General features: G+C 56.9%; 1 protein-coding gene across 1 annotated transcript in view; it reads right to left on the bottom strand.

The window, feature by feature from the left end:
* Positions 1-11807, bottom strand: part of LOC119525211 (fizzy-related protein homolog) — a 31159-nt gene extending 19352 nt beyond the window's left edge. Inside the window, exon 1 of the mRNA XM_037823811.1 lies at positions 11641-11807. The gene's annotated coding sequence lies outside the window, so the exon portion shown is untranslated. The remainder of the gene's footprint in view (positions 1-11640) is intronic.
* Positions 11808-15519: the final 3712 nt, after the last annotated feature.

Genomic DNA, 15519 nt, shown 5'->3' with positions numbered 1-15519 from the left:
TGGTTGAGGGGAAGTTGAGGGTTGTCTGTGTCACCAGAAGGGAAGCCAGAGGATGGAACGTGGGGCTGTGTAACAGAGTGAACCCAACCAGGGTGCAAATGTTCTAGAATTGACTGTGGAGATGGGTGCACGACTCTGTGAACACACGAGAAGACAGTGCTTGTGCACTTCAGATGGGACTGCACAGTATGTGAGCACATCTCAATAAAACTGCCTTAAAAAGAAAAAGAAAAGAAATACCACCGTCCACCCTTTACAAAGCACAACAAATCTGTGAGACGTTCAGGCCTCGTGTCCCCCTGCTGCCTCCCTGATGGCTCCCCGGGCCCTTAACAAGGCACGATGGGGACCAAGTCTGCGGGCGCTGCGTCTTCCCTTCCACTCGGGTGACGCCCTGGGGTGTAGAAGCGCCGTGGCGGCCACGCTGGGGCCGAGGGCCTGGCCTGTGTCCTGCACATCATCCACCACCGAGGAGGGGCGGGAGACGTCCCCTCGGGTAGCGCCGTCGCCGGTGAGGGCGACCCCCTGCTGCTGACACGCCGGGCGTGGGAGCTGGGTGCCGAGCCGCGAGGAAGCAGGACATGGGGCGCTGAGCCAAGGCTCCGGCAGACCCCCGGCGCCCTCATGTCCCCTCGCCCTGTGCTTCGTTTCTTCGATGTCTTGTGGTCACCCCTCCCTCTCCAACGTGGCGGAACCCCCTGCCTTCAAATCCCCCCACGCCACAGCCATCTGCACCTACTGAGGCGGCGCGTCCTTGTCAGGCCCCGGGGGAGCGGCTGGAGCACCCCCCACCCCACGGGAGACGGCACGGCAGCTGTCCCCTCCCAGGCAGGACGGCCGTCACCTCCCATCTCACCCGCTCCGCCATTCGGAGAACTTCTGCCTGGGCCCCTGGCTGACCCCCACCTCCCCACGAGTGGGGGCTCCGGGCCCCCCCGGGGCGGGTAAGCTGGCCGCCGGAGAAGCACCGGTTGCTGCCGCGTGGCGTCCCCCAGGGCCACAGTGGCTCGAAGGGCAGAGGCCAGATTGGGTCCCACCAGCTGTGCCCGACACTCAGACGAGTTTGGAATCTACTGGGCTCCATGGGCGCGTGCAAGAAGGAAGAAACCACAAGCAGAAGCCATTCCCCAAGCAGGATCACCTCGTGGCCCCTGCCCTCTGTGGAGACCCCTGAGGTCTCCAGGGGCGCTGGCCGAGGCCCCCAGGGGCCACAATGCTGAGAACGTGGGCACCCTCTGCCCCCCAGACACAAGAAAGAGCCCGAATGCACAGCCATTTCACAGCAAAGGGCGGGGGGAGGGGAAAGGAGTGGCGGCCGAGGGTCCCTGGGTCCCCGGGGAGCTGGTGTCCAGCATCCAGAGGCCCTGCGTGGCTGCAAGGCTCACGGTGTAACTGAGGTGGCCACTGAGGGTCAGAGAGGCCCAGGCTTCCTGGGGGTCTCAGGCCTCCAGCCCTGGACCCAGCAAAAGGGACGAGCAGGCAGGACGGAGTTCCGGGGCTCTCTGAGATGGGGAGACTCTTCTGGACTATCGGGGAGCCCCATGTCATCACAGGGGTCCTTGTAAGAGGGAGCCGTGAGGATGGAAGCAGAGGGCAGAGCCACGCAGGGAGGGCCACGAGCCGAGGAAGGTGGCGGCCTCTGGATGTTGGAAAAGGCTGGGAAACAAGTTTCTCTCTGGCACCTCTGGAAGGAACCAGCCCTGCTGATGCCCCGACTTTGCCTTCTGACCCCCAGAACTGTGAAAGAATAGCGGGGTGCTGTTTTAAGCCACCAAGCATGGTCATTTGTTACAGCAGCATAGGAAACACACATGGGGACGTGGCAGTGGACGGTCAGCACCACACCACGCCACGGCCTCCCGTCACCGCCCAGGGTGCGGCTGACACCCCCTTCCCTTGTCTCCTTCCCCAAGGCCCTCCTGCCCCCTCACCGCTGATTTCTGAGCCCTCCAGGCCTGGGCTGGCAACGAGACGTGGCTCGCCAGTGCTCACTGCCTGGTGGGTGGAGGCAGACGAGAAGCTAGTGCAGAAGCCAGGAGGAACATTCCAGGTTGTGGCGAGTGCTCTTGGGAAGCCCTCACCAACCAGCGGCTAGAGGGAGGCCAGACAGACAGACATGCAGGTGGAGAATGGGGCCAGGCCCTCAAGAGACCTGCCAGATGCGAGGCACAGTGCAGCAGCTCTGGAAGCAAGTTCCGCCAGGCTCTGGGCCACCCTGCACCTCTGCCCTGGGGAAGCCGGGCACCGGGCTCCGAAGACCACGGAGGTGAGCAGCTTCCTGGTCTGCCGGCCCGGCGGGGAGCCACTCCCGTCCTGAGCTGGTGACCCCCTTCCCCAGACGCACCCCTCGGCCCGGCCAGGTGTCCTTGGTCAGGATGAGAAGAGACTGAGCCAGAGACCATGATCTCGGAAGGTGAGCCATAAAGATGGACGTCCAACCGGCCACGAGACGCACCCCAAAACCTCAGAGCCTGAGACTGAGGGCTGGGGTGCTGCAGCCAGTTCCCAGACCCCCTCGCTGTCAGGAGCTGACGGATTAGAGTAAAAGTCTTCCCTCCCAGGGCCCCACCCACCTCCTCCAACCCCACTGCCTCCGCTGCAAGAACAAAAAACCCAGGAACCGTGAGAGGAGTGGCAGGAAATTAAACAACAGGAAAATTGGAAGTGTCTGCACGGCAGACACCACACACAGAGTTTGGAAGGGAGGACGGACAGCAGGACTGGGGAGATAGTTGCCACCCACGGGCTAGACAGCGCTGCCGAGGGCACTAATAGGCCGTTCTCTGAGGAAGATGCCGTGCCCTTGCGGCGGAGAGCTGCAAACCGAACCGGAGATGCCCCTGCCCACCTCACGCATCGGAAGAGTGCAAAAAATCGCCCGGTGTGCCCCGCACCGGTCCAGGCCCCTGCAGGGGGGAAACTGCTCTCGCTTCAACGGGTACGGCTTCCAGGGGCGGCATCTGGAACTTGCTTTCACCCCTGAAACGCTCACATCCTCTTCCCGGAGTCCCGCCTCGGAGAATCTCCCTCGGCAAGGCTGGCACACGTCCGCGTGAGGACATTATCTAGTTGCCGTGAGGGCCGCACCTCTGCTGGGACAGACCCGGCCTGTCCCCTCCACCGGGACACCCGTGGGACACTGCCGGCGAGCGGCAGACGGCGCTCACAAGCTGGCACTGGGTGGGACCAGCGACAGCTGTGCCCCGGACGGTGGGCGAGGAAACGGGGTGAGGTCGGCCTGGGGCCTGGGCAGGGAAGCCCCGGGCTCCTGACGCGCCGTCCCGGACTTCCTGTGGCACCTGAGTGCGTTCACTTTTCAAAAGGGAAACGAGGTCACGATGATTCCAAGGGGCGGAAGGCGGGTGCCTGATGCTTCCAGAACAAAACGTTAGGAAGGGATCGGGATCGCTGGGTGACGGTGATTCCTGAGCACGACGACGTGCCAGGCCACGTGGGCTCTGGTGGGGCCTGGGGCCGAGTCCCGTCCTGGGGCTGCCCGTGTCCTCCGGCAGGGGAACGTCACCGTCTGCCTCGCCCTCGGCCCCGGGCCCCGACCGGCCTCAACCTTCTCCTCTGGGAAATGGGGGCGACCCCAGGCCCTCCCCGTCCCCCAGGGCCCACGAGGGCCGAGCAGGGCAGTGCTGTCAACAAGCCCCCCCGTGGCCTCCACACTGCGGCTGGTGTGTGTCACCAGATGTGCAGCCGAGCTGGCTCACTGCGAGCGCTGGGGCTCCTCTGTCCCCCAGGGGCCGCCGGCCGGGCCGTGCCTGGCACCTGGAGGCCGGAAGCCGGAGAGTGGGCTGCGGGTGCAGGATAAGGACACAGCGGGTCCCCTCAGGGGTCAGCGGCCACCAAGCTTCCCCCAGGGGCCCCGGAAGTATCGTGGGGCCCCCTGCCGTGGTCAGGGCCGGGACTATTCTGGAAGCCATGCTCTGTGCCCTCCACGGACCCCCCTGGTCTGGGATCAGCCCTGGGTTCGAATCCTCCGGAGTTCACACCAGACCCTGAAGTCTGCCCCAAGGACAGAGCACTCGCGCCCGGCAGCTCTCAGCCAGATTTCGAGTCTCTCGCGGTCGCTTCCCTGCTTATCCTGCATCTGGTCCCTACCGTTTCCGTATCTCATGACCCTGCAAGGAGCAAAAGGAGAGATGTCCCAGGGACAGGTCTGTCATGACTCAGTATTTTGAGGTCTGGGTGTCGTCACCTACGGGGAGGGTTTAGCCCAGGCTCCCCACTCGGCACGGCTGACCCCGGGGCTGGGTCATTCTCTGGGGTGGGAGCGTCCTGGGCACTGGGGGTGCTGAGCGGCTTCTCTGGGCTCCCCCCGCTCGAGGCCAGGAGCAGCCCCCTCCCCAGGGGTGACAACCAAAATTGTCTCTAGACAGTTCTGCCCAGGCTTCCCTGGGGGCCGAATCACCCCTTGTGAGACCCCGAGCTCTAGAGTAATTTCAGCCGCTGGGGGGACGGCCGAGTGGCCCGTGCTGGCCACCAGGGGAGGCGCAGGGGGCAGGGGAGGGAGGGGCGCTGGCTGCAGTCTGGCGGTGCCTGCTGTGCTGCGTCCTGTGACGGGGACACTGCCGCTGGCCCAGGTGGGGACATGGTCGGAGCACAATGCAGGTGACAAGGCCCAGTGCTAACCCTGCCTGACCCACAGGCCAGGCTGGGGATATGTCCTCGGCCTCAGCATGTCTCACTTAACAGTGTCCTCAGGGCAGCCCCCCGGGGAGGCCCGAGCAGCGCCGTTTGACGAGGGACGTGTCCACTGTACGTAGCGAGTCCGTGGCAGGGCTGGGATGTGAGCCTGGGCGTCTGGGCCACTCAGCTTCCCCTGTGGCTGTGCAGGTGTTGACATCTGGTGGGTGTGACATTCCCCACAGACCCAAGGCTGCACGTGGCCCCAGCAGGGAGCGGGGTGACTGAACACCAGGGCGGGGCCGGGGGCTCACTGGGGACCCTTGTCTCAGAGCCCCATCCTTCTCAGGCCCCAATGCCTCATGGGAAAGCCCCCCCTGGAGTGAGAGGCACGGGGAGAGGAACCCAGAGACTGGCTCAGGTCCAGGCCTGGGAGAAGCCATGTGGGGTGGCAGGGGACCGTCACCCCATTCCCAGCCTTTCCTGAAGGGGATGGGGCAAGAAGTGCCAGGTGAGGAGGTGCCAAGCAGACAGGGCAGGCGGGAGGCCCTTGTTTTGCCTCTTTTGGCTCCAGCCCAAAGCACCCTGGGTCCAAGGGTTTTGTCAGGGACTCATCACCCCACCCGCTGCTCCCTTGGCACTCTTTCTGGAAGGAAAGGCACCTCAGCCATGCCCTCTAGCAGGGAGCCCTGTGCCGTCCTGACATCTGCCCTCGGCCTGCATCTCCTTGCAGTGGACAGGTCAGCTTTACCAGCCAGACCACAGCCCAAGAGGCCCGGCTGCGGCCCAGGCCCCCAGGCAAGGCAGCTCCCAAGGCGAGCTTGGAACCAGCCCCTTCCTCCCACTGGAACACAACAAGATACCACAAAAGCAGTCCCAGCAGGGTGCCTGGGGAAGCGTGGGGATTCTAGAATGAGACAGACCTGGCTTTGCATCCCAGCTTCAACCCCTACTGGCTGTGAAGCTTCAGGCAAGCCACTTCACCTCTCTGACCCTCAGTCTCTTCATCTCTAAAACAGGGCTGATGCCACCTTCATCACTGACAAATTAGGCCCGTAAAGGGCCTGGCGCAGAGCAGTGGCTCCACGTTGGCACATCCCGGCCTCCCATACTCGGTCCCTGTCCCTTCCTGGGCACTGCACGGTGACTGGGTGGCCGGGCAGCTGCTCTGCAGCCACAGGCACTGCCCCAGTGCCCTCTTGCCCTTCTGTGGGCCCTTTGCCACCGAGCACGACACCCCTTCCCCCAACACTGCCCACACTATTGAAAGGCACTGGGGAGGGCTGTCCTCAGTCAAGGGCGCCCGAGGAAAGGGCTCCACTGCCAGCGGAGAGGACCCCGGCCTCGCTGACAGGCTGAGGAGATGGAGACGTCCCCACTGGGCTCCAGATGCCAGGCCCCTTCCCGCTAAGGACAGCCAGAGATGGCGCTGGCCACGGCTGGCACCACGAGCTGTGCTTGGGCATGGGGAGATGGGTGGCCTTCCCCCAGGAGGCGGGGGCCGCTGATGGGAGACGCCTGGGCTTTCCGGGGGCCTGGTGAGAGCATCCATTCATTCACTCATTGTCTCGTGCACCAGTGCATCCATCCACTCACTCATCCATTCATTCAAGCAGGTGTACATTCACTCTTTGTTGATTCGGATATGAACACATCCATTCATTCACCCATTCATCCATCCAGGCACATGTGCGTTCACGCATCCACTCATTCATTCAGGCATGTGTGCTTCCATTCATTCACTCATTCACTAGCCATGTGCACATCCATTCATTCACTCATTCATTCATTCGGACACACGCAGTCCACTCATTCATTCACCCATTCATTCATTCAGACAAGTGCACGCCCATTCACTCACTCATTCATTCATTCAGGCATGTGTGCATCCATTCATTCAGTCATTCACTAGCCATGTGCACATCCATTCATTCACTCATTCATTCATTTGGGCATGCACGTCCATTCATTCAGTCATTTATTCATTTATCTGGGCATGAGTGCATTTACACATCTACTCATTTGAATACTCAGGCATGTGCACATCCATTCTCACTCACTCATTCATCCAGGCAGGTGTGCATTCACTCATTCATTCATTCGGGCATACACACATTCATTCATTCACTTGTTCATTCGGGCAGGTGCACTGCTCAGGTGATGCTTAGTCTCCATCCACCACGCACCAGGCCATGTCCTCAGTGCTGGCCAAGGAGCCGCAGAGCAGAGCCCGGGCTGCTGCCTTCATGGGATCACAGCCTAGAGGGACGAGAAACTAACACGGAATCTTCCAGAGCAGCGGCTCTCATCTCTACCCAGTGACCACACACCTGAAATCACAGCAGCGGCAGTGAGGGTGGTTCTCACATGGGGGGCTGGGAGAGGAGGGGAGGTGGCTCTCCCCCCATCCCCGGGTGGGAACTTCTGCTCCAGCCAGAAGCAACTGGAAGCGACTGCTGGTTGTCCCTGGCCTCCTGGTGCCGCAGGCCCACCCTCCTGTCTGACTTGGTGAGTGAGATGTTCAGACGACGAGGACACCTGGGTCCGCGGCAGCCCAGGAGACAAAGCCCTGGTGTGGGGGACACAGAGAAACCTGCATCAGAGAGGCAGCCCCCCAGGCTGGACCGAGCCCCTCAGGGCCCCAAGGCCCTCGCCCACCTCTGCCCCCGCGTGCACACCTGCAGGGACAGGGAGCTCATTCCCTTGCAGGCAGCCAGTCCTGCGACAGCAGCTCTGAGCCTCAGAAAGGTCAGAGGTGGCAGGGGAGGAAAGACCATGTGTGACGAGTCTGGGACACGTCCCCACCCCCACGGCACAGCTGACCCTGGGGCTGGGTCATTCTCTGGGGTGGGGCCGTCCCGGGCACTGTGGGATGCCAAGCAGCCTCCCTGGGCTCCCCCCATTTGAGGCGAGGCACACCCTCCACCCCAGCCCTTCAGTGTGACAACCAAAAATGCCTCAACATTGCCAGGAGTCCCCTGGGGCAGAATCACCAGGATGGGGGGCCCTGGGTTAGGGGGCTCCTTAGGGGGAAGAGCTGCTTGCCCCAGGACAAAACAGAACAAAGCCGACCTCTCTCCCACTCCTCAGCCCGCCAGCCTCACCCCTCCCGCAGCCAGCCTCTGCTCGGGACCGGCCCCCCTGCCCCCCTCAGGTGCAGGGACATGAGCAGATGTTCCCAGAGCCCTTCCCCACTCGCCGAGGGTCACAAGCAGCGGTTCCCAGGCAAATCTGGTCTGGGAGGGGACAGGCCCACAGAGGAAGGGCCTGGCGAAAAGCCACAGGGACCTGGGTCCATCCTGAGCAGAGGCCGGCTGGGGGGAGCGGGGAGGGTGGACAGGATCTGCCTGCAGAGGCTGAAGGGCTTCCCAGAGCTGCCCAGTGGTTTGGGGAGGTTGGGGTGGACGGAGCATATCGGGGGGCAGGGGGATAGGAAAGAGGAAGAGGGGGGACGGCTGGGGGCAGGCGTGCTGGGCTGTGCCCCGGGGAGGCGGATGGGGGGCCGGGGCTGGTGCCCATCAGCTGTGAGCTCTCGGGGGCCCAGTGTGGCTGCACTGCCAGGGGAGACGGGGTGGGGGGCCTAGGGGGAGCAGGAAGTGGTGACTGCCCGGTGCAGGTGAGAAAGGACATGGCCCTAAAGACAGCAGGGGGTGGAGACGAAGGGCCAGGGTGAGGTGTTAGGGAGAGAGTGGCTGGGGTGGGGGCACCACCCATCAGGGTAAGGGGGGGCCAGCTAAACGGCACAGAGGAGGGCAGGGAGGCCGCGGGGAGGGGCGGGCACCCAGCAGTGTGCCCAGGGCACAGGGAGGAGGCGCTAACTGGGACCGAAGCCACAGGCCTGATGCTCGGTGCAGTGGATTCCAAAGCGCCCGGCTGCAAACAGTCCGTGTGTCCGCCCCTGGCTGGTGGAGAACAGGACGTCCCTCCAGACGACGGAGTATTACTCAGCCATGAAAAGGAGTGATGCTCTGACCCACACAACCCCACGGAGGGACGCTGAGGATGCCCGACGCAGAAGGCCAAGTAGCATCTGACTCCACTTATGTGAAATGTCTGGAGTAGCCAAGGCAGGCAGCAGGGAGTGGAGAGATGCAGGACTGGGGGTGACTGCTAATGGGGGGACAAAAATGTTCTAAAATTGACTGTGGCGTTGGTTACACAACTCTGTGAATGTGCTATAAACCACTGAATTGCACAATTTAAAAGGTGAACTGCGGGGTATGTGAAGTATCTCTTAGTAAAGCCGTTACCTATCAAAATTAAATCAACAGGTAAATAAAATGATAAAACAAGAAGGGCCCGTGAAGGAGACAGAAGGACTAACTGAAAGGAGCAGACAAACCGGCTGGAGTGGGGTACCTGTTCTTTGCAGGGGAGACTGGTTATTAAGCACCCAAAGGTTGAAGGACTAAACGAGGCCGGGCCAGGTAACTGCAAGGTGCATCATCTCATTTCATTCCCAGGTGAGGAGACTGGGGCAGTGGGACACGGTCACTCACCCCAACACACAAGGCCCGTGGCCGTGGGGGGCACAAACACCTAAGTGCTGCAAACAGGGCCTCTGGGTGGGGGCTGAAGGACAGAGCCAGTGGGTGCCAAGCCTGGCCTGACACCACCGGCTGCCCATGGCAGGAGGGCAGTGGCCAATGGAGCTTACAAGCCAGGAGTCACTGGTGACAGTGGTTGGAGCCATAAGGGGCAGACAGAAGGCCCCACACCCCCTTCCCTGCTCCTCAGACGCTCCGTGGGGTGGACCCCCAGAGCGGACCCCACACACCATCGACCCGTCGTCACTCGGCACTCATTCTGACAAGTGTACTCCAGCTCCAGCCTCGTTCGGGGCATCGTGCCGGCACAGGGACAGGGCTCACAGGCTGGAATCTCGTCCAGGGTTTCCACCCTGGCACGGCTGACCTGGGGGCCGGAACATTCTCTGGGGTGAGCAGCTCCACCCACTTCGATGGCAGGACACCCCCTCCCGCAGTTGTGACAACCGAAAACATCTCCAGATGTGCCCAGTGGCAGAATCGCCCCAGCTAAGAGCCGTTGCCTCAGAAGAAAGGAATTATCAGGGCGTCATGATTTCGCCGGTCCCCAAAAGCGCAAATCCCTGATCTGGATGTGTGCCAGGAGTCCTGCGATTGACCCTCCTAAGAGAATGACTTTGGATCCTGCCCCTTCTAAGTGACACTGAGGAAAAGGTCCCCAAAACCAACCCCATTTTCTGGGTCTCCCCAGTATACGAAACCCACCCAGCCAGAAGCCCCAGTAGCTAGCACGAGCCGGAGAGATGTTGCTGAAAAAGTGAAAGCAGTTTCAGAATCAACACAGAGGCCACCAGCCTGTTTCCCCCTTCTGGTGACTTCTCGAGCCACCGCCATCGCCACTGTCACCTGACTCCACGATGCTGAGATTTCACTCAGGAACAAGGCACAGAAGCCAACCGGCCTGCACAACCCCCTGACCCGCCACACAAAGCCATCAACTGGAGTGACAGTTGGCTGCAGACCAAAGCCCTAGCTCTGGGAGGGGAAGTGTGTTCATTCCTAATAAAACCCCCTGCCATCGAACTTTGCTCACTCTGCAAAGTGCCACGCGAGAGTCACCCACTTCCGGGCTCAGATTCCAAAGGAAACACGACGGTCCGGCATCGCCAGTAACCCAAGGAGCTCTGACATAAAAGCCTGGCAGAGCCTGTGAGAAATTCTGCACGATCCAAGGCCCAGGGAACATTCCGGAAACAATGCACGCCTCGCTGGGGACCAACCCCAGAGTATCTCATCAGCTTCCACAGCCCCCCCCACCCACCCACAAGGCAGATCACCCAACATCATGCATTTCAAAGTCCCTCCAGCCGATCCCGGGATCCGAGGACACGGCTGTGCATGTTGAGTGGATGATGTGTCTTTGGGAAAATCGTCCTCACTAAAGTAGGAAGCGTGGGGGTGTGCAGAGAATGCAGCTTCACCAGCAAACGGGGGGACCTGGTGGGGGGGCATGACACCCTGGACGAGGGCATGACATGGGCGAGAGGACTAGGGAAACAAGCAACAGCTTTAGGCTGGACTCCTGCAAGGGCTGGGGCTCAAGCTGTGCAGGTGGGGAGTCATGGATTTTAGTATGGGAAAATGGCCCTGCTTTGGGGGGACATTCCACATTTGGGGGGGGGTGTCCCATGGGGCCAGGCCTGTGTTGGGAGGAAGCTACAGAATGGTTTGGATCAGAGTGGGGGGGTCAGGTCAAGATTACGGGGTCTGCAGAAACAGCCCTGACCTAAGGGGAAAGAGCGGCTCATGGCCAGGAATTTGGGGGGCCGCACAGAAATGAGAAGACCTTGATTTTGCACGGATGGTAGCTGGAATGGGTTGAGCTGGGGGGGTTGGGAGCAAGCAAAAATCAGGATTTGGGGGTCATGGGGCATTTATGCACTTGGTATCCGTAGGCTAAGGAGCAAATAAAGGTTGGTTCCAGAGCTGCAGGGCTCAGATTTTATTTTATTGGGGTGCAGGGTTGGTTCATCTCTGGGTGGGTCTCAGGAAGCTCAGCTATCGGGGCGGTTTAAATTTGGGGAGAGCCTGAATTGGACGGCCTGAAAATGGAAGACCCAGGTTTGACAGGTCCCAGGTAAAATGACACAGTTGGGGTCCTCTCCTGCCGTTCTGGGGGGAAGGTGGGAGAGGCCCATAATTTTGGGAAACAAAGCTCGACTGGATATTTTAAAAGGGACTGTGGAGGTTGACTGCGGGGGGCGGGTCATCGTCGGGTTTGGGGGTGGCTCAAGACAGCGCTTGGTTTGGGGGGTGTCTCTGATTTGGGGGGGTGGGGGACGCTGGGGTCACCCCAGGCCTAGGTCGGCCTAGGGGACGTTCTGGGGGGGGTGTCTGAGCTGCTGCTGGAGGAGTCGGAAGCCCCCCCCCCGCCGCCTCGGTTTCGGGGCGCCCCCGGCCCAGCCCCGCCGCCTCGGGCCCAGGGATGGGGGGGCGGGTCCCCCGACTCCGGCCGCCTCACCTGGCTCGCTCCCGTCGCCCGCTGGCTCCGCCGGCCCCACCTCGCCCGGCGCCGCGCCGCCCCCGCCTCCGACCCCGCAGCTCGGCCACGTCCCGGCCGCGGCGGCCGCTGTCAGACTCCCGGGCTCCGCGGTCCTTAATATGGCGGCGGCCGCAGCTCCGCGGCCTCTCGGCTCCCTCCCTCCGCCGCGCGCGCCCCCGCGGCCACGCCCCGCCCCCGCGTCGGCGACGCGCGCCCCGGCGGCCCCGCCCTGTCCGGGCCCGCGCCGGCGCGCTGAGCGCCGCGGCCACGCCCCGCCTCCCCCACCCCTTCACGGCGCCGACAGGCGTCCCTGCGGCCACGCCCCGCCACACGCCCCAGGACCCGCCCCGCGGAACTGCGCCTGCGCGAGTAGGGCATCTCGGGAGGACGCGACGGAAGCCGCGATTTGAATCAATACAGGAAGCGCGGGAGCAAGCGTTGCCAAAGGGCGACCGCGGCCGGGACCTGGCTGGCGGTCGAGCCCAGGCAGCGTCAAATGTGGGAACATGACTCTGCTCAGATTAGGGCGTGGTTCTCATTAGGGGACAGTCGCTGAAATGGGCATCTAAGGGCGGACCCACAACGGAATACACACATCGCACACACCTGATAAACGCAGGTGGGACCCGACAGCAGGTGCATCTGCCAGATGTGGAAACTCGGCTGCAAAGACCGCTGAGGACAGGCTTTCAATCCTTCAGCAAACGTTTTCAGCGCTCCTCCTGCCCTGAAGATAGAGCAGGCAACAAAAGGGCGCAGAAATCTCTGCTCAGAAAATGAGCAAACAATGCACGGGATGCCCAAGGGTCTCCCCCAGAGAATCTCTTTGTTGCTCAGATGTGGCCTCTTTCTCTCTGTCTCTCTCTCTCTAGCTAAGCTAACGCGGCAGGTGATCTCACTGCCTTCCCCCCTACCTGGAATCTGACTCCTAGGGTTGTAAATCTCCCTGGCAATGCAGGATATGACTCCCAGGGATGAATCTGGACCCAGTATTGTGGGATTGAGAACATCTTCTGGACCAAAACAGGGAAGAAAAATGAAATAAAATAAAGTTTCAGTGGCTGAGAGATTTCAGATGGAGTTAAGAGATCATTCTGGAGGGCATTCTTTTGCATTATATAGATATCCGTTTTTAGTTTTTAGTGTATCGGAATAGCTAGAAGGAAATACCTGAAGCTGTTGAACTGCAACCCAGTAGCCTTCATTCTTGAAGATGATTGCATAATTATGTAGTTTACACAGCACGACTGTGTGATTGTGAAAACTTGTTGGCTCCCACTCCCTTTATCCAGTGTATGGGCGGATGAGTAGAAAAATGGGAACAAAAATTAAATGAAAAATGGAGGGGATGGGATGTTTTAGGTGTTCTGTTTTACTTTTTTATTTTTATTCTTTTTTTGGAGTAATTTAAATATTCAAAAAATTGATTGTGGTGATGAATGCACTACTATATGATGGTACTGTGAACAATTGATTGTACACTGTGGATAATTGTAGGGTATGTGAATATATCTCAGTAAGACTGAATTAAAAAAAAATGCACAATATGGATGAACCTTGAAGACGTCATGTTTAGTGAAAAAACGAGATGCCAAAGGACAAATAATGTATGATTTCACTTCTATGATATAAGTAAATATGCACTTTTATAAAGTCATAAACTGGAATACAGGTTACCAGAGGTTGGGTAGGGGTGGAGAAAATGGAGTTAATGCTTTACTGATACAGAGTGTCTGGCAATGGATGGTGGTGATGGAGGCACAATTCTGCGAATGTAATTAACAGCACCAAATTATATATTTGAAAGTGGATAAAACAGGAAATTTTAGGTTGTTTATTATAAGTTACTAGAATAAAAACAAAAACAACATATAACTGTAAAAAATGCAAAGAATGAACCCTAATGTAAACTATGGGCTATAGTTAATAATATAATTTTAATAACATTGTTTCATCAATTGTAACAAAGGTACCACATTAGTGCAAAATGTTAATAATAGAGAAAACTGTGTGTGTTGGTGGGGGGAGTATATGGGAACTCTGTACTTCTCTGCATGATTTTCTATTCACCGACAACTGCTCTAATAAAAAAAAAAACTGGGCAAAGGTTGTTACTCCATATCATTAGCCAGTAGGGAAATGCAAATTAAAACCATACCAATTCACACACACTAGGATGGCTAAAAATCAAAAAGTCTGGCCATTCCAAAAGTTGGCGAATGTGGAAAAATTAGAACCTTCGTGCACTGGTGGTCGGATTCTAAAATTCACCCAATGTGGAAGACAGTTTGGTGGTTTCTCAGAAAGTTATACAGTGACTATTTGATCCTGCGATTTTACTTCCAGCCATCTAAATTCTACTCCTAGGCAAAGTAAATGAAAAAGTATGTCCATGCAAAAACTTGTGTGGGAATGTTCATTGCAGTGTGATTTGTAATAAATGTAAAAAGTGGAAACAACCCAAATGTCCATCAGTGGGTGAATGGATAAACAAAATATGGGCTATACACACAATGGAATATTATTCCCTATAAAAAAGAAATGAAGCATTTCAAACAAGATACAGTGTGAATGAACCTTGAAGACATTATGCTCAGTGAAAGAAGTCACACACAAACAAAAGGACAAATACTGTCTGATTCCATTTATATTAAATGTCTAGAATAGGCAAATCTTTGGGGGAATGGGGAATGACTGCTATGGGTTTTCTTTTGGGGGTGAAGGGTTCTGAAATTCTGAGGTAATGGTTGCTCCACCTTGCAAATATACTAAAAGCCACCAAATTCACACTTTAAATGGGGGAATTTTATAGTATGTGAATTCCATCTCAATAAAGTTGTTTTTAAAAAAGAAAACAACCCTACCCCACCTGGAGCTAGGATGCCTCTGGATGCAGAAATTCCAAGCAATTCCAAGAAAAGAGAAAATACCTTATTTTCCACTCGGAAAACCTATGTACCAGATGCTAAATCTTTTTGTCATGTGGACTTCACTAAACCATGATTATGCAGGTGAAAGGATTGCTAAAGTTCTGGAGGTTTGAAATCTCGCATAATTACTGAGAAAAACTAAATGGGGTAGGGGTTGAAATTTCAAATACAATCCTCAGAGAAAGCCTCGGGCAAAAATGACGTTTGAGCAAGGATTTGCAAGAAAAGAGGTAGCTAATGGTACACAATTTCTATTCACCCATTCACTGGCATTAAATTATATATATCATATAAACATGCCTTTGTTTGCTTTCATTAACCCTAATGCCCATTGTAGAGCTTTCCTACATCAGTGTAATTTAAAGTTTTCTAGTAGTCACATTAAAAAAAGGCAAAAGGTATATGGGAGCCCTGTCATTTTAGCTTGGTTTTTCTGTAAACTCACAATTTCTCTAATTAAAAAAAAAAAAAAAGCCAAGAGAAACAGGTGGAATTCATTTTAACAGTATATTTTCTTAACTTGATACATAAGTATTTTTACTTCAACAGGTAATCAAAACAAAAAATTATCGATGAGCCATTTTGTGCCATTTTTCTCAAACTAAGTCTTTAAATTGGTATGTATTTTCCACGTATAGCCGGTCTCAATTCAGGCACAAAGTTTTCATCAGAAATACCTGATCTGTATCTATATTTTATAAGATTTCCAGTGGGGAAAGTAGATTCACAAACCCAAGTTGTCTCAAACATGCTTAAGAGTTTTCCAAAAGCAAACTGAGTAACAGGTTTTACCGTTTAAATTTAAATAGGTTATCATTTTTTAAGTTAAAAATTCAGTTCCTCACACTTCAAGCTTTCAGTAGCCTCACAGCTACTCTATTGGATGGTGCAGGTATACGTCCATCGTAATGGAAAATTCTATTGGACA

This window comes from Choloepus didactylus (assembly GCF_015220235.1).
Source record: "Choloepus didactylus isolate mChoDid1 chromosome 25 unlocalized genomic scaffold, mChoDid1.pri SUPER_25_unloc1, whole genome shotgun sequence".
Taxonomy (NCBI): domain Eukaryota; kingdom Metazoa; phylum Chordata; class Mammalia; order Pilosa; family Megalonychidae; genus Choloepus; species Choloepus didactylus.
Note: the sequence above shows the minus strand (reverse complement) of the source record. Positions and strands in the feature narration are given on the sequence as shown.